The 27139-nt window shown below is 45.4% G+C and overlaps 1 long non-coding RNA gene across 1 annotated transcript in view; it reads left to right on the forward strand.

Annotated features, from left to right (window-relative positions):
- Positions 1–17051: 17051 nt before the first annotated feature.
- The window catches only part of LOC138569428 (uncharacterized), a 127734-nt gene continuing 117646 nt past the window's right edge, over positions 17052–27139 (forward strand). Inside the window, exons 1-2 of the long non-coding RNA XR_011303238.1 lie at positions 17052–17167; positions 18088–18153. This is a non-coding gene — a long non-coding RNA (uncharacterized lncRNA). The remainder of the gene's footprint in view (positions 17168–18087; positions 18154–27139) is intronic.

The following is a 27139-nucleotide window of genomic DNA, read 5'->3' on the forward strand; positions in this document are numbered from 1 at the left end:
CCACTGTCCGCCGACTACTGCAGAGTCCGCGACCTCGTAGCACGGGGGCTAATACGCCAACAGGTATCTAACTACATCCATAATACTATAACAGTACTTTTAAAAGTTGAGATATATAGAATACGCCAACCTGTATCAAACTACTTAAAAAATACCCTTCATTGCAAAAAAATATGCCATCACAATTCTTTTTATTACAAAACCTCTTCTAAAGTCTAATGTAGTTAGAATATGCCAACACGTATCTAACTACTTTAAACAGTCCCTTAATAACAGCACATTTAAAACAAACATAATATCACACTTACACTGACATAATTGTGGTTGTTTTTTTTAATCCTGTATGGACTTTTTTTCCCAATGATTATTAAAGTCAATACAACAACAGTGCAGCATGCGCTAATGTTGTACCAAGCATAGTACATAGAATGCACTGTTTAGGAGGGTCAAAAAAAGTAAATGTATATATAAAATTGTACACAATGAAAGCTTTTTAAGTATCCTGAGTAACAAAGGATATTGCGTTTTTTCTCTCAGAAAACAAACCAGAGATTCCAGCTTTACTACTGTATACAACTAAATAACTGTACCAAGTGTAAACAAATATATTTTCCATAATCACTATCCTCTATTGTACTACAATCTTAAATACCACATACTTTGTACTCCCCTACAGTACATATAATTACTATACACATATTACTATAGTAGTTGGGGGCATGGCCATACCTCCACAATATAATTAAACTCGCCCTCACCCCCCTGCCATTGCAATGATGTCCATGGACACCAGAATTGACTGCAAACTCAACGGCATCTGCAAAATCCTTTTTTCACCTATAAAAAATGCTCCATATCATCTTTATTCCACTCCCCTACCCTTTCCATGCCCACTTTCAACAATCAAATAACCCCAAATGATTTTTTTGTGGTGTCCGCAGACTGTCGAGGCACCTGCCACCCAATTTTCACCTATGAAAACAGCTACATATCATGTTTATTTCACTCCCCCACCCTTTCCAGCCCCTCTTTCGGCCACCAAATCAAATGTATTTCTAGACTTTTTCAAAAAATATGACGCACCTCATGCTTTTGATCATCCAATCAGTGGGTGCGCCCGATGTCTCCAGACATCAGGCTGGACCCTGATTTGCCCAGAGGGCTGTCCGTGGACCGAATCAGGAAATTAGTCTGCAGACCAAACCCAGATATCACTAATTTATTTGGATCAACTTTTTGTCTGTCTTTAAAAGAAATACTCAATGGATTTGCACCCAATTAACAAAAGCACACTTTCGGGACCAAGCCGTCGCTCCTGCCACAAATTCGGTGAAAATCCGTGCAGCGGTTTGGGATGTAGGCATGAGCAAACCTTTTTTCCATTGCATCTATGAGGAAAACCACACATTTTGGGGCCTCCCCTATAACTTTATCCACCCCTTGATGAAACCTCACCAAACATCACAGAATCAATCTGAAGAGGCCATATAGTTTATTCGTCCGGGGGGGCAACATGATAAGCCGCCCAGAAAGTTGTAACGCTCACCTGACTCCCACGGAGGCGCTGGTCTAGTCTGGGTTGCTGTGGCCTCTTCAAGCGTGATGCACAGAACTCGGAACACCGACTGAACAGGACCCTCAAATCTTGCTTGTCTGGCCCGTAGGAATATCCTTCTGCAGATGAGAAAGGGGATTAACAGTCTGCAGAATAGTGTGCTTGCTCCCCCTTTCCCCCTTTGTTCTTCTCTAACTTCCTCCGAAATCCCCGGTTGAAGCTCACCTTATGGTTTGAAAGGATGAACTCTCCATCCTGCTTCTGGTGCAGGGGCATGTGTTTGTCCAGTTACTTCACTGGTTTTCAGAATGGCGCTGGCTAAATCCACTTGACTTTTCCGAGCGGAACGCCGTAAGTGTGAAGATTACAAAAGTTCAAGTGTTGAGCCTCCTTTTCTGTTGCCTTCGTAACCTGTGATCTGTCCTTTATTTCAGGTGCAGAATGAAGGCGATGCGTTGAGGGATTGAATTGCCGATGGTAAACTCAGGTGAGTTAGCGATGGGGGCGATCCCTCTTAATGTCTTTATATTCCTCCAGTAATGTCTTTTGTCCTTTCCCCATAGGGGCCGGGGTGCGGTACCTGCCAACGAAACGGCGCCGACCCGAAATGAGGAATGATCCACCAACGGAAGACCGGTAAGTGTTATGGCGGAAAATTAGGCTTTCCTCATATGTTCCTTCTGCTCACCTTTTGTCTCTTCTTCTCTCCCCTAGGCGCAGAGATGTGGCGACCGGTGCAGACAGTCGCGGTGGAGCCAGAAGAACGCCCGAGGACAGGTGAGTGAAGCGCGGCACTGCAGCGAGCAACGTGGTGCTTTTAAATGAAAGTCTTTTCTCAGGAACGCTGGCGTGAAGGTTCCGGATGCAGGTAAGAAGTTTGATAAAATTCTTGGTTTTCACCTTTCTCTTCTCTTCTTTCCTTACAGGTTTTCCAGGATCGAGGCGGGCGTGGCTGGAGACCAGATGCAGGAGCAGACACGGTGAGCGTTGAGCTGCTTGGATGCAGAACAACGCGAAGCGTGAGCTACTGTCTGGGCGTGGCTTAAATAGCCCCCAAAGTAGTTCCAGGTAAGTATCCTTCCCTGGCCACGCCCGAGTGGCAAAATAGTCCCAATGAAAAAATAGTCCCTTTCAGGTCTCAGGGAGGCCTGAATCTTGCAGCATGGTCTGCATCAGGTAAGTGCACAAAACACCTTCCTTTATGAGCCTAGCGCCTATGGCGCCAGGACTGATGTCCAACATGAGCCTGGCGCCAAAGGTGCCAGGACAGAGTCCAAACAGCCCCTCTAAGGGGCCACTGGGCTTTTACCCGGGGGCATGATGCCTGCTCCCGGGGGTGCTGGGCCTGGCCTGGTGCTCCGGGGGTAGGCATCATGACAGCACTCCCCCCCAAGGCCCCTCCCAAGGTCGTTCCCTCTGGAGGTTTCGGTTTGTTTGGGAAATTCCGATGGAACCTTTTTACAAGCCGAGGTGCATGTACTTGGTCGCTGGGTTCCCAAGACCTTTCCTGAGGCCCGTAACCTTTCCAATCAATTAGATAGAAAAGTTTTGATTTTGAGATCTTAGAATCCAAAATGTTCTTCACCTCGAATTCAGGCTCCCCATCTATCTGGATTGGTTCTGGTGGCTTTATTAATCTGGTTCCTGGTTGCACTGGTTTCAAAAGTGACACATGAAAAATGGGGTGAATCCGCATGTTAGCTGGTAGATCGAGCTTGACTGCCACTGGGTTAATTATAGCTTTGATCGAGTAAGGGCCCAAATACCTTGGATTACAAGTTCGAGGTCCCTTGAGCAATAAGTGTTTGGTAGCCAACCATACTTGATCCCCTATTTGGTATGGAGGCCCCTCACTCCGATGCAGATCCGCATTCTTTTTGTATTTCCCTTTCGCTTGTTGCAAATGTGCAGTTGCATCCTTGAAGGCTTGAGTTATCGTGGAATGCAAATGGTCCACTGCGGGCATTTCAAGGCTCAGAGGTGAGTCCAGGTCTGAAGTACGAGGGTGATGTCCATATAGGGTATAAAAGGGGCTTTGTCCAGTTCCAGAGTGTACCGAGTTATTGTATGCATATTCGGCCACCCATAAAATATCCTTCCAATTACCCTCCGATTGGTGCAACATACATCGTAGGTATTGTTCAAGGGTCTGGTTCGTTCTCTCCGTCTGACCATCGGTCTGTGGGTGGTGGCTGGTTGAGAGTCTTACGTCGATTTGTGCCAGTTGACAACACTTTCTCCAAAAATGAGAAATAAACTGGCTTCCCCGGTCGGAGACTAGTATGGACGGGAATCCATGCAAACGGATGATATTTTCGAGGAATTCCTTGGCTAGGACAGAAGCTGAAGGTAATCCTTTCAACGGAATAAAATGGGCCATCTTGGAAAATAAATCCACCACAACCAGAATAGTATTGTATCCATTACAAGGGGGCAGGTCCGTGATAAAATCTAGCGACAAGGTGTGCCAAGGTGCTGGTGGAATGTCTAAAGGCTGAAGAAGACCGGCGGGTTTTGTCTTTTGGCCTTTGTTTTGGGCGCAAACTCCACAGGACATCACGAAAGATTTAATATCCTTTCGCCAGGAAGGCCACCAGAATTGTCGTTTAATTTTTTCCTCAGTTTTGGCAATGCCAGGATGTCCTTCCATCAGGGTATCATGATGACGGGAAATAACCAGATCTTGCAATTCCTTTTCTGGCAGAAATAAGCGTCCTTGGAAGTAAGGTAGGCCATCGTTGACCGAAAAGTAAGACCCCCTTTGGATCCAATCCTGCAAGGCTGTAGAGTCCAGGAGTTCTTTTACCCGTGCTTGAATGTCTTCAAGGGTTTATAAAGAGGTTATCCCCAAAATTCTTTGTTCGGGAATTATCGGCACAGGTTCTGAGTTTGTGTCTATTTCTCCCATTCCTATTCGAGATAGCGCGTCCGCTTTGCCATTCTTACAGCCGGGGCGGTAAGTGATTACAAAATCAAACTCAGCAAAGAACAAAGCCCATCGGAGCTGACGTGACGATTGAGCCTTGGCAGTTTTTAAATATTGTAAGTTTCGGTGATCAGTGATCACGGTGATGGTATGCCTGGTGCCAAGAAGATAATGCCGCCAAGCCTTAAAGGCGGACTTAATGGCTAATAATTCCTTGTCGGTGATTGCATAATTTACCTCAGGCGGGGAGAACTTTCTCGACCAAAATGCTACGGGGTGCAGTTGGTTGGTTTCAGGGTCTCTCTGAGACAGGACAGCTCCCATGGCTAAGCTGGACGCGTCGGTTTCGACTATATATGGGAGATCGGGACGCGGGTGCTTCAAAATAGGTGCGGACGTGAATTTAGCTTTCAATTCCTGAAAGGCCTGTTCGGCTTCCTCGGTCCATTCGAAGCGTTTATTTTTCCGCAAGAGTGCAGTGATGGGTTGTACCACACGTGAAAATTCCAGGATAAATCTGCGATAAAAATTGGCAAAACCAAGCATGCTTTGGACACCTTTCACCGAACTAGGTGATGGCCATTTGAGGATGGCATCCACTTTTCGTGAGTCCATTCGGACCCCTTTAGGTGTCAGGATGAATCCAAGAAACTCAACCTCGGTGGTATGGAAAACGCACTTTTCCAGCTTTGCAAACAGTTTGTGCTGGCGCAATTTCTCAAGGATGGCCCAGACATGCTTTCTGTGATCAGATTCCGAAGAGGAGTACACAAGAATGTCATCGATATATACGACAACACAAACATCGATGAGTTCCCGAAGGACATCGTTCATGAAGAATTGGAAGGCAGCAGGCGCGTTGCACAACCCGAAAGGCATCACCTGGTATTCGAATAATCCATATTTTGTACGGAAGGCCGTTTTCCATTCGTCGCCTTCTTTTACTCGCAACAGATGATAAGCCCCCCGGAGATCTAACTTGGTGTATACGCAAGCGTCCTTCACCTGGTCAAGGAGTTCAGGGATCAGAGGCAGAGGGTAACGGTTTTTAACAGTTATCTGGTTCAATGCGCGGTAGTCGATACAAGTTCTAAGGTCGCCTTCTTTTTTGGGCACGAAGAACAAAGCCGAGGATGCCGGAGACTTTGACGGGCGAATGAAACCATTGGCTAGGTATTGATCTAAATATTGTCTCAAATGCAGATTCTCAGGTTCAGTAAGGGCATAAATCTTGCTACAAGGGGGTTGTGCACCGGGCACCAGATCGATTTGGCAATCGTACGATCTGTGGGGAGGTAACCTGTTGGCCTGTTCCTTTTGGAAGACGTCCTGAAAGTCTTGGTATTCCGGAGGTAGTTGCATGGAGACAGAAGTTACAGACGCTAGACTAATCTTCAGATTTTCTGGGTAGCAGGTTTGTGCACAATCCGGGAAGGTTATTCTCTTCGCTCGCCAATCAATTCGAGGATTATGTGTCTCTAACCAAGGGATTCCGAGAATAACCTGAAACTGTGGAGCCTTGATTACATCAAACACAACTGCCTCCCGATGGCCGTCCGGACCTATAAGTGTCACCTCAGCAGTGGAATGTGTTACCGGTCCAGAGGCAATTTCGGTTCCATCTAGTGTGGTGATGACATCTTTGCTGGTTTTAGGACGCAGAGGGAGGTTAATCCTAGAGACCAATTCACGATCCACATAATTTCCTATAGCCCCACTATCGATGTATGCCTTTATTGCATGCAACCGCTTAGGCTGTTCCGGATCTACGAGGACCATTGGTACAATGAAATGTGAGGTCTGAGAGTTAGTTTTCAAGCTCGGCAAGCGGACCCCTACGCTTGTCGGGCGTGGTCGTTTCCCGAAACAGAGTCTTCATGGTTTTTATCAGCGGCTCCTACCACCTTTTTGGGTGGTTTTGCCAGGCAATCTCGTAGAAAGTGTCCAGAGGACCCACAATAAAGACATAATTGCATCTGCCGTCTTCTTTCACGTTCTTTGTGAGTTAAAGGTCCTTTAACCACTCCGATTTGCATAGGCTCAGAGACATCAGCACCCTTGGGGTTAGCGTGGGTCTTGACCAACACCCGGGTCTCAAACTTGGACCGATCTGCTTTTCTGTTTTGAAGTCTGTGATCCAATTGGACCACTAAGTCTATATATTCTGTGCATTCTTGGGGCAGATTTACAACTTGGGCCAGGACATCTTTAAGTTCTCCGCGTAGACCTCGATAAAACAACGTGATTCTTTTATCCTCTGGCCACCCAGTTTCCACAATTAGTGTATTAAAGGTTGCAATGTAGGATAGGAGGTCCTGATTGCCCTGTCGCAGGGATAGGAGTTCGTCATCCAGAGCCTGCCCCTGAGAGTGTCGAGCAAATAACCTTTCCATGCTTGCTTGAAATCCTTGAAAATCACGGAGAATCGGGTCATCTTGAGTAACCAGTGGAACTGACCAATCGGCAGCACAGCTGCTGAGATATGACAATACAAAGGCTACCTTGGTCTGGTCATTAGGGAAGGCCCCAGGTCTGCATAGGAAGTGCAAACAACACTGATTCATGAATACGGCGAATCGTTTGGGGTCCCCAGCAAAGCGTTCGGGTGGGGCCAGCGGCATGTTTCCAGGTAGATTAATCTGCACAGGGTTACTGGGAACCACAGGAGCGGGGTTCCCGCCGGAACCGGGTAGAGGAGTGTGTCCAGCTTGACCTTGCAAAAACTGTCTAGCCAGGTCATCAGTTCTTTCCTTTGATACAATCACTTCCCTCCTGAGAGCATTAGTCTCTTGACGAGCAGCGTGTACTTCGGCCCGTAATTCCCCCAGTAGTTGGGCCAACTGATCAGTCTCAGAAGTTTCCATAGCGCCTGGGTGGGAATTTGTAGGAAGGCTTCGCATTCTGTAACGCTCACCTGACTCCCACGGAGGCGCTGGTCTAGTCTGGGTTGCTGTGGCCTCTTCGAGCGTGATGCGCAGAACTCGGAACACCGACTGAACAGGACCCTCAAATCTTGCTTGTCTGGCCCGTAGGAATATCCTTCTGCAGATGAGAAAGGGGATTAACAGTCTGCAGAATAGTGTGCTTGCTCCCCCCTTTCCCCCTTCGTTCTTCTCTAACTTCCTCCGAAATCCCCGGTTCAAGCTCACCTTATGGTTTGAAAGGATGAACTCTCCATCCTGCTTCTGGTGCAGGGGCGCGTGTTTGTCCAGTTACTTCACTGGTTTTCAGAATGGCGCTGGCTAAATCCACTTGACTTTTCCGAGCGGAACGCCGTAAGTATGAAGATTACAAAAGTTCAAGTGTTGAGCCTCCTTTTCTGTTGCCTTCCTAACCTGTGATCTGTCCTTTATTTCAGGTGCAGAATGAAGGCGATGCGTTGAGGGATTGAATTGCCGATGGTAAACTCAGGTGAGTTAGCGATGGGGGCGATCCCTCTTAATGTCTTTATATTCCTCCAGTAATGTTAATGTCTTTTGTCCTTTCCCCATAGGGGCCAGGGTGCGGTACCTGCCAACGAAACAGCGCCAACCCGAAATGAGGAATGATCCACCAACGGAAGACCGGTAAGTGTTATGGCGAAAAATGAGGCTTTCCTCATATGTTCCTTCTGCTCACCTTTTGTCTCTTCTTCTCTCCCCTAGGCGCAGAGATGTGGCGACCGGTGCAGACAGTCGCGGTGGAGCCAGAAGAACGCCCGAGGACAGGTGAGTGAAGCGCGGCGCTGCAGCGAGCAACGCAGTGCTTTTAAATAAAAGTCTTTTCTCAGGAACGCTGGTGTGAAGGTTCTGGATGCAGGTAAGAAGTTTGATAAAATTCTTGATTTTCACCTTTCTCTTCTCTTCTTTCCTTACAGGTTTTCCAGGATCGAGGCGGGCGTGGCTGGAGACCAGATGCAGGAGCAGACACGGTGAGCGTTCAGCTGCTTGGATGCAGAACAACGCGAAGCGTGAGCTACTGTCTGGGCGTGGCTTAAATAGCCCCCAAAGTAGTTCCAGGTAAGTATCCTTCCCTGGCCACGCCCGAGTGGCAAAATAGTCCCAATGAAAAAATAGTCCCTTTCAGGTCTCAGGGAGGCCTGAATCTTGCAGCATGGTCTGCATCAGGTAAGTGCACAAAACACCTTCCTTTATGAGCCTGGCGCCTATGGCGCCAGGACAGAGTCCAAAGAACCCCTCTAAGGGGCCGCTGGGCTTTTACCCGGGGGCATGATGCCTGCTCCCGGGGGTGCTGGGCCTGGCCTGGTGCTCCGGGGGTATGCATCATGACAAAAGTGCTCTTCCTGTGGGTTGAGCAACTTAACCATAACTACACAGCCGCTACAGCAGGCCGTGTAATTTGTGAAATGTGTTTGTATATTCGGGGTTGGCTCCAGCCCCATATCAGTTGGTGGACTGAAATGTTGGCCCATGGTTGGCATGCCAGTCTGGGGTGTACTGGCGATAGTGCAATCTCACCAACCCCACCCTTTCGACCTTGCACAGGTCTGGGTAGCAGTATAGGCAGTTTGGGAAATTGACGATTTTGCGATTGTTGGCTACAGCCCCACAACAGTTGGTGGGCTGGAATTTAAGCCCAAAGTCGGCATACCAGTCTGGGGTGTACTGGCGATAGTGAAATTTGACCAACCCCACTCATTCGCCTACCCAGGGGTGGTGCGGGCACCTGCCCTCTGCTATCAGTATAGGTGATTTTCGGAGATTGCCAAAACATACACAAGACTATAGCAGACCCCCACGTGCATGTCAGCTATAGAACCGGGCAACGCCGGGTGGTACCGCTAGTCATATTTTGGTCTTAGAAAAAGAAGAATGTTCTCATAAACTCTTGATTTTAGTTCACCAAGTCACTTCTATGTATCAAGTATTATCACCCATTGTACGATTCCTTATTATAATATCAATCCATAGTTGATGAAATGATATCCATTGCATTGGGAGATGTGTATTGTTTTTCTTTCCTAACTTGAGATTAGATCTAGATTTATGTATGTAATATTTACCACTCACAGAAGTTGTGGCTGAATTAATATATCAATGCATAGATGATAGAATGGTATTGAGGAAAATGGAAGTTCCTTGAAGTTGCCTTTTTCATGTGACTTGAGCCATATAAGAGACTATAGGCCTCATTCCGGGTCTGGCGGTAAGCGTGCAGGTGATACCGGCAGCTTGCTGTCGGACCCGGAAAACATTACCGGCACCTGACTTCCCGGTAACACCGGGGTATTACGACCCCGGCGGCCGTTTAGTCAGGCACCAGTAATTCTCATGGAGTCAAACTCACCAATAGGGATGTTTTAAGAGTCCTTTTCAAATGACAACTATCAGCATGAAGAGTTGCATTTACCTCGGTTTATTTATAATATGTCTTGGTGCGTATCTCATTACAATCAATATAAATGCAAAGATCCAAAAAATTTATATCTTTATTTCTTTTTTCAAGTGTGAATTGTAATCTGAACATAATGTGTATTCAAACACGTATCGAGTTCAGATTCATTGCCTTTCAAATTATAATTATAAAAATATCATCAATATATCGCAACTATTTGATCATTTTAGTCGAAAAATCCATGTGTTTGTTTAGTTTCAAATTCTCCTACAAATAAATTAGCCATTGCTGGTGCAAAGCATGTTCCCATGGCTATACCTCGGGTGTGGTGATAAAGTTTATCATCAGAAATTAATAGATTGTGTAACTCAGAGTGAATAATAAGAATTCTTTCAACATTTAAACATGTAGGTAGTAAGAAGTTGACATATATAGTCCTCCTGACAGATAATTTGATTCAGATTTTCCAGGACATGCATCATATATGACAATTTCTAAACCTCAGGTCTCAAAATGTTGTCAATATATCTAGACATGCCTTCTATTGACCACCCAATCCCACTTACTATTGGTCTTACTTCAGGAAGATAGTGGTATTTTTGCATATCTTTGGTAAGAAGTACATTGTTGGTATTCTAGGCTTATCAATAATTAAGAAATATTTCTCATCACCAGTTAGCAATGCTTTACGATGCCATTTGCAAACAATTTCAATCATGCCATTAATATTATCAGAAAAAATTGTCGATTAGTCTCTTTATAGCAGCCAGTGGTGGCAAGATGATTCAAAGCCATTTTGATGTAATCTGTTCTCTCCATTATCACAATATAGCCCCCACCAGTATCTGCTTCCTTAATTATAATATCATTCCATAATTTTATGATGGGTGAAGGCATCTTGGAGTAAAACACAGGCAACAGATTGTGAATGAACCAAAATACTTTATTAACTTAAATGTCAGGATGGAGAAATCCTATCTTGCGCTATACTATGGTGGGATTTCCATACCAAAACAAAACTAAGGAAAGTCAAAGAGTCCAATTTAGAAATCTTTCTGTGTCCAAAACCTATACTTGCCTCACATCTAATCTATACAAAGTGTAGGGATGGCAGCAACCAACAAAACAGTGTTGAACATAAAGTCTGAAGCTCTGTTCAGCTCACAGATTTCTTTCAGCTCCCTTCCCCAAGCATAAATCAGTTCCAATAAAATGTCTCAGAATGATTTAAAGTTAACCAATACTGGGGTTCCCTTCCCCAAGTTCAAAACCACAGTTGCAAACACAAAATATCTTGAGACTTTGTCCTTAAGACAAGAAACAGGTTAAACCTCTGGGTTCCTTTCTCCAAGATTCACTTTCAAAGCCTTATTGGTATTTTGTTTGTTTTCTGGAAGATCTGCGCCACACTCCACTCGCGTCATCTGTGTATTGTTGGTCTCTGTACAAAAATATATTGGCTGTGAGTTCCAAGGAAATTTTATTATTTACAAGCTCTCCCACTCTCTTGCTTAATATACTTTTCTTTGGATCACTTGGTAAAGTTCAATTCCAAAGTTCCACTCACCTTGGAGTTCCATGTATATTAGATTCATTTGTATTAAGATTTTGTTCACTTTACAGTTCAATGCGCATTAGTTTCTTTAGTTCGGAGTTTTATGGACTTGTAATTTCAACATATATGAATGTTCCTTGCATTCAAAGCTGCCTTCACTTTTGAGTTTAGCACAGATACATTTTAAAGCTTCATTCATTTGTTCTCTTCACAATTAATAGTTTTGATTATTTATAAAGTTTGCTTTCAGTTCGGTATTCAATAAGTATGAAGATGTGTGTTTTAAGCTTGTCATTTTCATTCAATTCAATAATGGTTAAAGGTTTCATTCCCTTTCGTTGACGCTTGTATCTTTTTAAATTGCCTTTTATAAAGGTGCACTCAGACTTTCAAAAACGTGCTTATATGAACCCACGACCACTCTGCTACAACGTATTTTCAATAGTTCAATAGTTAATGAGGATTTAGATTGGAGACCTTGGAAATGCACGCAACCACTCAATACAAAGTAATCCTCTGCGTAACTTCAATCATTCACACACCGGGTCTCCTTACTCAAAGAAACTCACTGGTTGCTTCTGTGGATGTTTCTGCAATGCAGATCCTCTGCCTTCTATTCACTGTCTCAGGGCTCCACCTCTTGCCACTCAGGCACCCCTGGATCAGCTTCTGATCCCAGGAGAACAAGAACTTCGAACACCAGAAAAAGGGGCAGCCTACCTGCATGGCTCCCCTTTCAGTGTTCATTCGGTTCCACGGAGCCCCAGCTCACAGGCCGCACTCACATGAACTGTTAGCATGTTGCACCCATGCAGCTTCCCGCTGCTCCTCTTGGCCTCTCTGCTGCTGCTTCACTGTCAAAGCCACTGCCTCTCTCTCTGACATCATTTGATTGGGCTTTGTATACACCTGCAGTCTTAACAGGCTGCAGGTGCAAATGTGTAATCAGCCCTGCCAGCTTCTCATTAAGGTGACATGCCTGACCTATATAACTCTCAGTAGGTCTCTTCCTCGTCCCAATAGCAGAGTAGTAAAAGCACCTAGTCTTCATTACCCCTAGTTGCCTCTTCTTTGTCCCAATACTGTTAATGGTTATACATGAGGAAGTCAGGGAAAGTGATTTACAATAACCCATGAAGGTGGGGAAAGGGTTGGGCTGATTGTCAGTAGGAAAAGGGGGATACCATGGGCCTCATTAAAAGTCAGGCAGTAGTCGTGCCAGTAAAACCGACAGGCTGCCGCCGGACTCGTGATGATTTATCGCCGCCTGACTTCCCGAAAACACCGGGGCATTATAGCCCCGGAGGTCCGGTAAGTCAGGCGGCAGTAATTGTTAATCCCCATTCCCACTCAATGGGAATGGGGACTATGGAAGCACCGGCATCGTTAATAATGGTGCCGGTGCTTCCATGAAAATCTGTGGGCGGGTGCCGTTCCGCCCACCAGGGCAGACCTGGCGGGTGGAAAGGCAACCCGCCCACAGACTTGTACTTTGCCGGTCTGGAAACAACGGTGCCTGTAAGCTTACCGGCACCAGTGTTTCCAGACTCGCAAAGTTGTAATGGGGGCCCATGTCTTTCCCAAGGGCATCTCACACCCAGTCCTCAAAGACCCTCCACCCAGTTGAAACTCCCTCGTTTGTCCACACGCAGGGTCAGGATCCAATATCAATGGTCTTTCCCTGGCCACCTGCACAGAGGCTCTATGGGGAATAGGAGTGAGAATACCATCAGGTTTCTCACATATGATACTCTTCTCTGTCGCATGGGTTGTCTGTCCTGTAGTGATTACTTGAAGAAGGTATCAACATGTCCTACTGGACAACCAATGCACGCTCAATGGAATGCTGAGCCTGGCAGTGTGGAAGGAACAGGACGCAGTACCGAAATGGGGGACCAGGCGAAGCTCCGTGGGAGTGTGCTGGCAATTGTAGATTGACACTGAGGCACCAAGAAAAAAGCAAATTGTTGATCCTTCATTGACATTTCTCCGAATAAGTCAGCGCAGTTCTCTCTTAACTTGAGAAAGGGATTGCTAGGATGTTCGGGCACTTGTTTAATCATCATAAAATCAAAGTGGCAATGGCACAATATATTTTGATGAGAAAATAATGAACCTTATCTGTATGTAATGTTAATCCAAACTAGAAACGATTGTTAGTATTTACTAACCACAAACCTGTTTGTGATTAGATGGCTCTATATCACAAAGGCTTCCAATGCTTGGCATGGTTACCTAGGGACTCTACTGCTTTTCACAACTGCCTCTATTTTAAGTCAGCATAAAATAGGCAAGGATATTTGCTCGCAAGTCTACAATCTGAGTTGGTCCAAATTTGGGGAACTATCTGGACTAGTTCGTATTCGGGCCACCAAGCAACCATGCCTGTTCTATCGCTCAACCCACCCCTCTAATTCTCGCACAATCTACTCTGAATGTAACTGTTTTGGAGTTTTTTGGCCTTGGCAACCTCAGGGCTTTTACCTCAGGAGTAATGGTGGATGTAATTTTACTTCCCACCTTAAACCAGACTGTCATACTTCACAGCCAAACACCCCTTTGCAATACTGCTTAACGAAGCACAAAATCTGCCGAAATAACATTAGGTGATATGCGTTCGTCCACATCACCCTTCTCAGTATCCTTCTCTCACTATTATCTGGCATGTTCATGCACTCATGCTTATTCTAGCACTCCCTCTCCCATCCTCCTGTACTAGCTGTCGTACCACATATTGTAAAGAAATTACAGATTTTAGAGACTTCTGTGCACAAGACCGGATCGGAAGGATGAAAAAAGATCTTTTACAATTCTCACATGAGAATGCCTTCCGGTACACTAAAGAAGGGTCTGACCCTTTCGGACAAAAACAGACAGGACAGCAGAACCATCGCCAGCAAGTGAGATTCAGTAATACATCCTTTAGTTCTGATGGGTCGTGCGGTAGCAATCCATCTCAATCAAGAGGCCAAAGAGGCAACCGCAATCGCGTCTGTGGTTGGAATCAAAGAAGGAATAATCGAACCCCACATACAAGAGGTAACTTTTTTCAAGGTAATCAGAACATGACCATGGGTCCAGAAGCTCAATTTCAACAAGGTTTTTTAGATCAGCGCCTGACAACAGACGATTGGGAGTATGCTCCACGCCAGACCCGCAGCACGCATCCCTACTAGTGAATCTTTCATCTTATAATCCAAGTGTAGAAGAGGTGGCTGTGCTAAATAAAGGTTTCGGGTTTGTCCCTACAGTCAAGTATGACAAATTCAAGACCAGAGTAGAAATAGAGCAATTAATGTGGAAAATACATCTACAACAATTCTTTCAACATCAGGAATACGATCAACAGAATAATGAAAACGGTCTACGTGCAAAATCTACCTTTAATCCACCAGTAAGTAATTATACTCCAGAATCAGTGGTCTCTGCTAAAAGAGCATGGGAAGATCTGAGACGATTAGAACAAGTACTAGCGAAAGAAATGCATTTAAAAATTTGGCCAACAATCCAGATATCATTTTGCGTAAAGCTTACAAAGGAGGTGCTATGAAAAAGCAGTGTCACGAGGGTGTATATGCCAGCAAGAACAAGCATTCCTAGTAGTAGAAAGACCTACTACACCTAAATTTTATATCCTTCCAAAAATCCATAATCTTTGATTGCACCACCAGGCAGGCCAATTGTCTCAGACACAGGCTCCTTGTTAGAGCCGTTGTCGAAGTTCTCTGACAAATATCTCAAACCTTTTGTGTCTAATATGTATTTGTTTATACAAGATACCACAGAGATAATCAATATGGTGGAAGAGATGGCATTTGACCCAAAAAAACGGGTATTGGTGAGCCTCGACATAGTCTCGTTATATACGTGGATACCCCAATGCGGAACATTAAATGTTTTAGAAGAAATATTACTCTCTAAAAGGAAAGAAGGCACAACACCGAACAGTTTCATTCTTTTGTGTGCCGAAATGGCATTAACTGAAAATTATTTCAGTTTCAATAACCAACTATATCAACAGATCAATGGCACAGCTATGGGCTCTTCAGTAGCCCCCTTACCAGCTAACCTCTACGTTGAATCATTTGAGATACAATACGTCTATAGCACCAAGGACCCATTCTTTACAAAGTTAGGTTTCTGGTGACGCTATATTGATGATATTCTCATAGTATGGGAAGGTTCAGTAGAGGAACTCGAAGATTTTATGGTGTGGATCAATAATCAGAATCAGTTTTTGCAATTCACCCATACCCACAGTAATGCAGAAATTAATTTTTTGAATGTTACTATTTGGGTTGAAACAATGCGCAACATTCTTCAAGTGAGACCATTCCATAAAGCAACCGATCGGAACTCCCTGCTAATTTTTGAGAGTTGCCACCCACGCCACACGAGAGAAAATCTACCGTTAGGCCAGTTCCTACGCCTAAAAAGGAATAGTTCTACAAAAACCACTTTCCTGTCTGAAGCGCAGAAATTAAGTTCTAAACTAGAAGCAAGGCACTATCCCAAAAGAATAGTGAAGAGAGCCCTTAAAAGATCGATGCATAACAACCGCGAAGCCTTGTTCGAATATCAAGACAAATCTCAAGAGAAGAAGGGGATAGTCTTTGTAAGTACTTTTTCTCCTATGTATAACCAAATAAATAAGACGATTAAAAAAACATTGGGACATCTTAAAGAGTGGAGAATGCCCGTTGGGACTTCCAGTGTGTGCATTCAACGGAGGCGCAAATTTAAAAGATCTTTTAACTAAGAATGATATCACTAAAGCGTTGCAACCTCAAAAGAGTGTAAGTGAACTTTGGGGGATGCCCAGATTGACAGGGCACTCACCATGTGGCCACTGTGTGGTTTAACACGAAGGAGTACAGAAGTAGATTTAGGCTTGAAACAACCATGGTGCAGCGTAACTTTGCCAATTACAATTCTAGCAATGTGGTATATGCAATTTGGTGTCCCTGTCAGAAAATCTATATAGGGATGACCACAAGAAAAATTAAAACTAGAATTTCCGAGCATAGGAGCTGCTTTAAGAATAAAGTGGTACTAGCACCCTTAGTGAACCATTTTTTGATGGCGGAACACACGAGTGAAGATCTGAAATGGACTGTGCTTTTGCATATCCCACCAATCTCACAAAGAGAATCTTCAAACAGTACTTTATAGGCCAAAGAACAATGGCTGATTTTCTTGTGTGATACAGCTAATATAGGGTTAAATGAACAGGTGGAGTGGCACAACCTCTCACGAAGATAGGGAACGGACCTGTGTGGCTGTGAGGAATTTGTAATTGGTGTACCTTGCACTTGTGGTAATTGGACTATTGACTAATCCAGTTTAATAGTATGTAACAGTGGTATCTGTTTTTTCTAAATGATAGCATTTGTCTGTGTGTTCTATAAACAACGTTAGTTCAAGAACGTTGGACACATTGACTTTAGAATTAATATCAGGAGTAATTTCTAATGCCGTTGTTGGTGAAGACCATATAAATAAATGTACTAAAAGTACTATACTCTATCGTGTTAATACATACCACTGACCTGTCATATACAACGTACACCGTATTGGTATCATAAGCTAAGAATGGCATTGAGGTTTGTTACTTTAAGAACTGCACTAATACTAGTCATGTGACACGGCGAGGAGTAACGCGGTGAGTAAGCCGAACCAATCATGGGGCCACGTTCTTGCTTTATGTAGAGTCAGCACAAGTCCTTAATGGCGTGCTGCTGATTCCACCGTACCGCACGTTGGACGACGAAAGGGCCGAAAGTTAGACATGTTGCAGGTAAGTGATTAATGTAGATCGTTTGCCGGTTAGGTCACTTGGACTTTTATTAACTTATACCTACTTATTATAACGAGGTGTTTTGCTTGTTGCACGCACGTTAATCCGTGCACACTAGCACGAATAGCAGTAGACTCTTTTTATGAGAGATTGCACTGCATTATAACCACGGGTGCGTTTCTAGTTCTTCCGGGCGAACAGTTGATTTATAGCCAGAATAAGATTCACGAGGCATTGTTAGGGAGTTGCCATAACTACCAGCATGTTGTGAGCACAGTGTTTAAACATACAGGGTATTTCGCGAGTTGCTGGATTAGTTTATTAGATTTCCACTATTTTTAGCACCATGTTGACGGCATTACCAGATTCTCTAACGTGGTCCTGTGTTGATTTGTGTCCACAGTGGTTATGTTGAATGCCTGCGACTGATTTTTGAGTCCCCAGTACCTATGAATTACATTAAGAACGGATATGAGTACAAACATCCATGTTTTGTCCAGCCGCATGACGAACAAAACCAAAGTCTAATCTACAAACTTTTAGACAGCTTGCAAGTATGTTGTCGTATTTTAACAAAGACATCCTGAACTTCAGTTTTTTGAAGGGGGCACACTTTTTAAGTGTTTGTAATACCCACTAACTGTAACATGTATAGTCCTTGAGGCTTCGCCTAGTGCTATAATGACGTAATACCATAGGGTGGCTACCAGAGTGTTTAAAGCCACGCTTGAATACAAAAGACACAAACATAACTGATGAGGTCACTAAAAATACACTGTATGGCCCATAGTTAAACATAGTGCAGAAATGTGAATCTTTGACTTAATACCAATTGAATGCTACGCGGTAGTGTATGAAATGCCTAATGAGAGACAGAAGATTAAGGAGTGGTTGATAAAGTGTACAATTTGTTTTAACAGATGGAAGTCTATTAAAAAGACATGTCTACTGACCCGAAGAACGAGTGATTTAACTACACTCTGACGGTAAGCCATGTTATTATGAAGTATAAAACTTCATTAAGTAGGCTATTAATAGTGACAGCGCCACTAACAGCTGTTTGGGTGTGCTGTTATCCTTAGAAGTCGAGCAGACAGTCAAGCTGTGCAACCTTCTATAAACACGAAAGAGAGTTCTCATCTTTTTCTTCTGCTATGTTAAGTCTCCCCTGAAGAAGTTCTCATTAATATTGTAACAATGATGTCAGAACGAAACATGTCAGGCATATGAACTCTGTACCATCAACAGTGTTTTGAATTGTTGCATCTGTTTTGCAGTATCAGAACCTAATGGTTCTCCCATCAGGATTTAAAGAATCAACACAATTGTAATGGTGGCGATTCATCTTTAAGATGAGACTATCGTCATATTATACCTGACCACAGAATTCAAATTGTTCTTTTAAATTTGAAACTAATTGTTTGGTTTTTTTAACTAAATTTGAGCTTTAGAATTGTTTATAAATTAGATCTGTGTGCTATATCAGGAACTGATGTCCTAATGAATTGATCACACATGTATCTTTTTTATATCAAATTTTTTTAAGCTACTCTTTAATGATTTTTTTGCTTTATATTGTCTTCTTGACCTAATAAATTTTAAATATATTTTCTATCATCAAGTGTTTTTTTGCATGTTTATGAGCCTTTGACAAAAGTTTGTGTGCAAAGTCTTGTATTGTATGTGACTTTAAGGTTTGACACCACACCGGCGACTGGGATTCTTAGTTAAGAAATTTACGTAAGCAGTAATATGGGGATGAATCTCAGAGCCATTAAACCTACCCCATCATCTTCTATCGTATTTTGTGATATGCGTTCGTCCACATCACCCTTCTCAGTGTCCTTCTCTGACTATTATCTAGCATGTTCATGCACTCATGCTTATTCTAGCAGTCCCTCTCCCATCCTCCTGTACTAGCTGTCGTACCACATATTGGAAGAAAAACATATACTTCACAACAAAGAAAGGGTTACACATATGAAAGCCTCTTAAACTGAGAAGTTGGGTTGTCGATTGATAAATCACTGTTATTCTAACCCTACTGCCCAAATTAGGTGTGACTTCATGATAACTATTGAGGATATAACCTAAAGACGGAAATGGAATCAAGACCTAATTCTGTCTCAATGTACGGCAAACAAAGCATTGTCGAAGCAACCCCCTTGATACCACCTACCAAAGGACTCCTCCTTCGAGCCACATTTTCTAGGTGGCATCCTCTGAACTAGTGGTCTTATTACCTATGCGCAGGAGGTACTAACAGTTCCTTTTGTAGTGCATATTCCTGCCCTTAGTTTGCAAATATTGGAGCCACTAATCCAGAGGATTCCCCACATCGTTACTACTGCACAAACCTAAAAAGAATTAATATTTTAAAAACATCAGATATGTGTCCTTTCCCATTATCGTGCCATCCGATATGCATGCACCCTCAGTTAAAAACTATACTCTAGAGACCAGTCCGTTGCCTCACTTGTGTACTCACACGCACATGGCTCATAGTGTGTCATTCACATGTTTCTGTACCTGCTCCTACCCTGGTGCATTCCTCAAGGCCCTCTATTTGCACAGTGTGCAAGAATACCAGACCTCATTCAGTTTGTACAACTTCTGAAACGCATCAGCACTTTTACTCTGGTGGGAGCGTGTAGAAAATTCTGATGAAGCAGAATGTTCGCCCTTTCCGTTTGTCTCCCCTTCTACCATGAACTCTGGTCTGGACAGCTCAAGTTTTGATTTAAAAATATTTGTATTTAGGTTTTGTAAGGAACACCAAACATTACAACATATGTGTACTTGCTCCCATCATAGACTGGTATCTGGCGTATATTCATATGGTCAGTGAGGAAGTTGGACACCAGGTATACATTGGGTGGTACCATACATCCCAGGTTTTGGATTCCTTCTGCATGTACTCAAACAACCGCAGGGACACCAAAATGGAGGTGAAGGGGACATAATATCAATGGCTATTTACTTTTGTGGCCTAGTGCTAGTGACATTACGCCTAATTACCATATTATACCAAAACCACTAAGGACATCATTACCTGTTTATCTTATGGCCAGTCAGTTATCAAACTGTTGCATGTCCAGACCAGTGAGACTTTCTGATATTGGTACCTCATGATAGACTTTCAGTATACCCACTGAGCCCATCATTACTAGCACACAATTTCCTATTTCCTTTAGGCCCCTCATCATGGCCATTTTGCAGTAGTTTACTTAATCACATTGCCTCACCATAACTGTCCTCTTCCATCAGGTCTTACCTTTTGTTGACAGTACTGTAAAGAATGGAGTTCAATGCTCCCCATGGTGTCTACAGAATTGACAGACCGTGACATTGAGTCCAGTGTTACATACATCAGTAAAGTCTCTGTCCCTGAGGCACTGCCTGCTACTGGCATGTAGGTTGGCTGTGGTGGGTTAAGCTGCACCTCAGCCGGACCCAGGCAGCCTACAAGACTGGTTTCGGTGGTGAGCCTGAAAGCTCTTCCCTTTAAGAACTTCTTTATAGCACAGGAACTTGTCATATCACTAGGGTAATATACCAGTTTGCACTAGCTGTGGTGCTAGTGAAATGACTAAACATCCAAAAAATCTCACCCACAAATGTGAGCTTTCTGCCTCTCTTCTGGATGTTTGCCTGGAAAGATTGTTAAAGTCAATTTCGGACTCAATTTCTCTAGATTTCACAATTTTAGTAAATGTGCCATTAAATTGTGCCAAAATGCTCCTCGATATCAAATAAGTCATTGTTACACTGCTATTAAAAAAATCTAACATGAACACAGTGATGCAAAGTCATTTTTTACCCATGTTCTTGGCTCTCATATACTGGTAATGTGTTTGAATGGATTGTGGCTGAGCAATACAGTCCCATGTGGATGCCTATGACCTTCTCTATCAACATTGGGTCTGTTTCCGCTTAGGTACAGGTACTGAAACCATCCGTATTCGAATTCAGGTTGATTTAACAAAAGTGATTGATGGTAGCAGAGCTTGGTCAAAAAGATCACTCTGCCACTCACCTATTTACGGCCTGATTTCATGGCGCAATAGGCAACTGCTTATCAAATCCCCATGTTATGTATCCACTGATGTTGTTTTATCTGTTGGCTGCATTTGACACATCGACCATCAGCTACTGATTTCAATCTCATGTTCAATAGGACTTGGAGGCTTGGCCCTGGACTGGCTCCTATCTTTTGTGTCTGACCTGTATAAGTCAATACCATTACTTCCTTGTCCTCTAGTTTGTGCTGCCTAACCTGAGGGATTGACCAGGGATAGGTACAATCTCCTCTTCTGTTTAACATGTATATCTTCCCTCTGGCTTATTGGTCAAATCACATGTGATTTCACTTTGTGATGAATATGGATGACACTCAGATCATGGCGCGTCTGGATGTTGTGCAGTCTGCAACTGCAAATCAACTTCAAGCTTGTTGTTGGCCCTTGATTCTTGGAGGTGCTATTGATGCCTTAAACTCAACAGAACAAAAACAAAGATTTTGGCCCTTTTCTCCGAACCTGCGATCTCATCTCAAGTTTTCTAGCTTACTTGCCTGGGTGAGTGTGCTGTAGCTTGGTTCTGGGTGCATCCTGGATGTATGGGAAGGTGAATGGAATGTTGTGGTGCCACTTAGGAATCTTGGGTGAGTGACATATGCTAGGGTTCGGAGAAGAGTCAGTTAAACCTGGAAGCTGCCTGGGGCGGATGTGCCAGTGTTACTGTCCTATGTACTTAGCATGCATGGCACTTACCTGTAAGAGACACAAGAAATACATCTACCTACATGAAAGGTGTGTCCAGGCATCGTCTTAACCCATGGAGGCTACTACATTTTGACGACAGGTTGGCCTTGAAGGAGCTGCTGAGTAGAGAGCAGCAGGCGGACAGGACATTGCCTTCCAGGACACACGTCCATCCATAAAGGTGCCAACCAGAGTCAGGACCAGGCAGAACGATCCTGAGTTGTCTTGCAGGCCAGGTGGTGCAAGCTCAGTGGCTATGAGGTGCTGGCAGGGGGTCGGGACCTAGGAGGGATGGCCCTGATTGAATGCAGGCTGGGTGGTGCAACCCTGAGGCTACGAGCCTCTAGCCAGTCATCCTGCAGAGTCAGTGTTTCGTGAGCCACCAGGTTGTGGGGTGTCAGTTGTTGGTGAGTTCCTGTGCAGGCACGGCAATGTCTGCTAGTATAGAGAAGGCGCTGGAGAAGAACCACAGAGGTTATTTCTCTTTTGCAACGAGAAAATGGAGCTGGTAAAGCTCATTGTGACATGTCATCTGCGCCTGGTGTGGTAGAGCTTGGTTGGACAAGTCAGCAGTTGGCGCTGGTCAACATGGGGGCCCACGAGTCCCTGACCCTGGTGGATGCGGCTGTTGGAGAGGCAGGGCATCACGGAGCTCCAGCTGCCTCTGTAGTCAGTGAAGGAGTGATGATGTCACACAAGGGGAGCGTGCACGAGTCATCAGGCGCCATGCGTGGGTGTGGTAGTACTGACGGCGAAATTGTGATGTGGCCCGATGAGAGGGCGGACACTCTGCTGAGTGAAACAGTTTGTCGGCATAGTCGGTCGATGCATATTGGTGACACACTGACAGGAGTGCAGGCATCTGGAAGGATTATGTGGATGTTGGTGGGGAGTATGGATAGCAACTTAGCATGGTGGCTGGTTGCAGCAGGAGTGGAAGAATTTCTCTATGACACGTGGTGTTTCCAAACGTGGAGTTTGTGTTGTGGACAATGGGGGAACCCAAGGCAGAAGGTGTCGGGCTGCTGGAAGCAATTTTGCAGTTTGTGATTCAATTTTGGACGTCACATGGATTGTTGATGAGCCAGGGGTTTAGGTATTGCTTGGACGGATTGTTATGATAACTTTGGAATGCGTTATTGGAGTGTGCATTCAGCAGCAGTCAGGCAAAAGGAAGGCGCTAATTAGAGGTACTCTAGCTCTGTAGGGGATAGCCCATTGTGACCTTTACCTGTATCAACCTGACTGAAAGATTGTTGAGCTGAGTCGGTCGTATTTTGTTCTGCGTACTGTTTCACCTGTGAGGTTGTATCGTTTGAAAACCTTTGTCTGCTATCACCCAGAGCATCAGTGACGGAAATGCAGCATTATGGACTTTGTCGTAACGGCCCGTCTAAGCTGCCCGTGAATGGTGTCACAGCGTTATGTGAAACTGGGAGCGCTTAGGTAAAGCAGTGTCGAGGTACCCGAAGACTGTGACAGAGGCAGATGGCACGACGGAGATAACGCCTGCAAGTAGGGGGTGAAAACTCTAAATGTAGTCCTACATCTAAACCCATTCCGGTCCTGAAAGCTCCACCAGTGATCATGGACTTCATGGTAGTGAGTCGATTTGCGTCTACACCAGAAACCTCATCTAGCCTGTGTTAACAATCAAAGGGGGTCATTCGATGTTGGAGGTAAGTAACTGTCTTTACCGGCATGCAGTAAATGCCGTGTCCGTAATAGACAGCTAATAGAAAGCCATTGCGACCTTGCGGGCACAAGCTTTGCGCCATGCCGACATTACCGGCATGCCGCTGAAGCCCTGAAAAAAGCCCTTAGCGCCATCAACTAAAGCGTAGATTGCACTACCGGCATGAATGAAGACGGCATTAGCGGTGACCGCTAACAGCGGTCACGGTAAATAAGCGGAACCGGAAGTAGCATCATCGCACAGGAACGGGAAAGAGCCCAGCGGCCATCTTTAAAAACACAATCCATTGGCATCCTCAACATCCGGGACCTGTTGGATACTGCTGTGTGTGAGATCCTAACCACTACAACACCACAATGCCCAAGGCTTTGAAGAAGGGCGCCTCCCGCCAGCGCAAGGAGCGCTTTAATGAAGATGAGCTGACCATGCTTGCGGAGACCCTAGAACAAAATGCAGATGTCGTGTTTGCCCAGAGGATGAAGAGGGAGGCCATAATATGCAAGAAGGAGATCTGGGCACTTGTGGTGCAAAAAGTAAGCGCGGTCGGTAACACCCCCTGCACTATCAAGGACTGCAGGAAGAGGTAGGACGACTTGCGGCTGCGAGTCCGCAACATACTCTCGGCCAACAGGAGCCAGGCCATGTCAACTGGCGGAGGAGCAAGCTCCCCCATAAAGCTGTCCGGTGGGAGGACATATGTGCTAGCCTGATTGGCATGGAGTACATAGAAGGTGTGGGAGACATGGAGTGTGGCGCCACGTCATCGGCGGATGGAGGTGAGTGTCCTAAGAAAGCACTGTAATGCAGAGTCTGATGATAGTCCAGCAATATGTCTGTCTAAAGAGGCAAGCCAGGGCCCAATAAACACACATTCTCAGCAAAGTTGTTGTACGCAGCACAGACACATGCAGATGCCTGCAGCAAGGCAATGTCATACCGTACACAAACCACACTAAGATGTCAATGGCATGAGTCCCAATGCATGCAGGCCCCAAGAAATATGCATGTCACATACCATATGTCTGCCCCAACATGAGTGACCACTACGGATGCCTGCATTACCCACCCATGTAGAAAGCAACGTGATTGTCCAAACACAACTGCCTATTACCCTCTAATGTGTAGATGAGCAATTATACAAATGTATGCATGATGCTTATCAAACCATCACTCATGCCGTCCCTCTCTTCGACCCCCACAGGCTCAGACCATGACAGCGAGGCGTGGGACTCACCCCCACAGCCAACCACACCCTAGAAGACGGCCCGGGATGAGGCCAACATGCCTTTGCACTCAGCAGAGTCCAGCTCAGTTGGGGAGGCGGCAACCACAGCACCCCTGGCTCCGGAGGAGGCGCAGGAAGAGGTGTGGGTGCCCATGGAGGACGACTCCTCAGAACAGCCCTGCACACCAAGTCCAGCACCATCCCCCAGATCACATCTTTAGAGTCTGACCACGCCACCACCCCGGAGCAACCTGGGGATGCGGGGGGAGTATAACCAAGGGGCCATGAGTCCCATAGTGGAGCCCATCGAAGTCCAACATGACAACCCAAGCATCATCCACCTCCATAGGTGTACCTGCGGGGCTGCAGCAACATGAGGAGCCGACTGCCCTTGTGCGTCAATTCGTGAATGACAATGCCCAGGCAAGGCAGGAGTGGGGTGAAAACACTGCCTCTCTGGGCAAGATAATTGCTGATAACACCGCCTCCCTGGGCAAGATCTTTGCAAACAATACAAGCCGATTGTGCGAGGAGGTATCCACCCTGCGGCAGGTCTTCAGCTGCATCGCTGATGCTATGGAGGCAGAACGTCCGGCACCCCAGATGGAGCAGGCAGCCACACCATCGTCCTCCAGCTGAACACAGACCAAACCCACTCCGAAGGTCGTCGCGCACCCTGTGCCGGCTGGACATGCCGCCACCAGGTCCAGGGAGTGCCAAGAAGTAGACTGGCCAGCCTGATGAGGGCATTAGACACTTGTTGGGACATGTGTGAGGGAGTTGTGGGGGAGGGGGGTGTGGATGTGTGGGGGAGTTGTGGGGGGAGAACGAGGTGGGTGAGGTTGTGTGGAGGAGTTGTGAGGGAGGGGGGTGAGGGTGTGTGGGAGAGTTGTGGGGTAAGCAGGAGGGGGGTGAGAGTGTGTGGGGGAGTTTTGGGGGGAGCGGGATGGGGTGAAGGTGATGGAGGGTTAGTGCACTTTTGTCTTCATTGTAAATTTCAATACACCAGTTGTGTAAAAAGAAAGACTTGAGTGGACATTCATCATTGCGCATGTGTCATTTATTCATATATAGTGCATAGTGTACATGTACCCCCACACCCAGTGCCCTCTGTCCGACTATCATGTCACCCTCTGCAGCCATGTGTGTCAGAAATATTGTGCAATCACTGACTGACGCACAGCACATCCCTCCTGTGCATCGGCACCGCGATGATGTGCAGCCACTTCTTCTTCATCCCCTTCATCATCACCAGGTGGTAGCAGTTCAATGTCAGGAGGCAGGGGCACGTTTCATCGGATACACATATTGTGCAGCATGACACATGCCATGATGATCTTGGCCACCTTCTCATGCCTGTAGAGGGGTGCCCCACCCGACCGGCTAAGGCAGCAAAACCGTGCCTTCAAAAGGCCAAAGGTCTGCTCAATGACCACACGGGTACGGGTGTGGGATCGATTGTAGTCCTCCTCGTGCCTGTTCTGTGGGTTTTGGACAGGGGTGAGGAGCCACAGCTTCAAGGGATAGCCACTGTCACCTGCATGGGAGGCAAAAAAGGTATATGTCAGTCGATTGATGATGGACAGCTGTACTAGTCACACATGCCGGCAGATCATCGTTGGTCACATGCACATGTCCCTGGTTGTATGCACGCCATTTTTAGGCCCTCAATGTGTCCTGTACCATGGAATAATGGTGTGGGTTGCATCTTCAAGATGATACACGGTGTGCACTGCCGTCTTGTTGCTCATGCATTGTGTACGCATACAGCTGTGTTTGTGTCAAATTTGTGATGTGTTGTGTTCTGTATGATTTTCTGACTGGGAGCGTTGGCAGTAGGCTCTGCAATATTAGGCATTCAGCGCTGATTTTTCCCATGGTGACATGCAGCATTCCTGTGGTTGTGACGGCCCTGTTGCAGACAGTGGATTCCCTTGGTGGTTCAGTTCAATGCTCTCCCACGGATGCTTGTCCTGTGTGGTGATTCGCTGGAGACAGCAACATAGTGCATATACACTGCATGTTGCTGGATGGTGTTATTGAGGGTGAGGTCCGCTGATGAGTGGTGCACGTGTTGTGGGATGTGGGGTGGTTACTGTTAGTCATGTTGTGATAGGTGTCGACCTTACTTCATTCCTATGGGATTTGGGTGTCATGTTCTGTTTGGGATGCTTTGGGGCACAGTGTTTAGTGATGTGCACATCGTGCTGTCACATAAACATTGACACCATGGTGGTTTGTGCATCTCTCCCCCCATTTCACTGCCATGTGCCTGTCATGCAACTTAC

The sequence above is a fragment of the Ambystoma mexicanum genome, chromosome 2q (genome assembly GCF_040938575.1).
Source record: "Ambystoma mexicanum isolate Mex_15411 chromosome 2q, UKY_AmexF1_1, whole genome shotgun sequence".
Lineage (NCBI taxonomy): Eukaryota > Metazoa > Chordata > Amphibia > Caudata > Ambystomatidae > Ambystoma > Ambystoma mexicanum.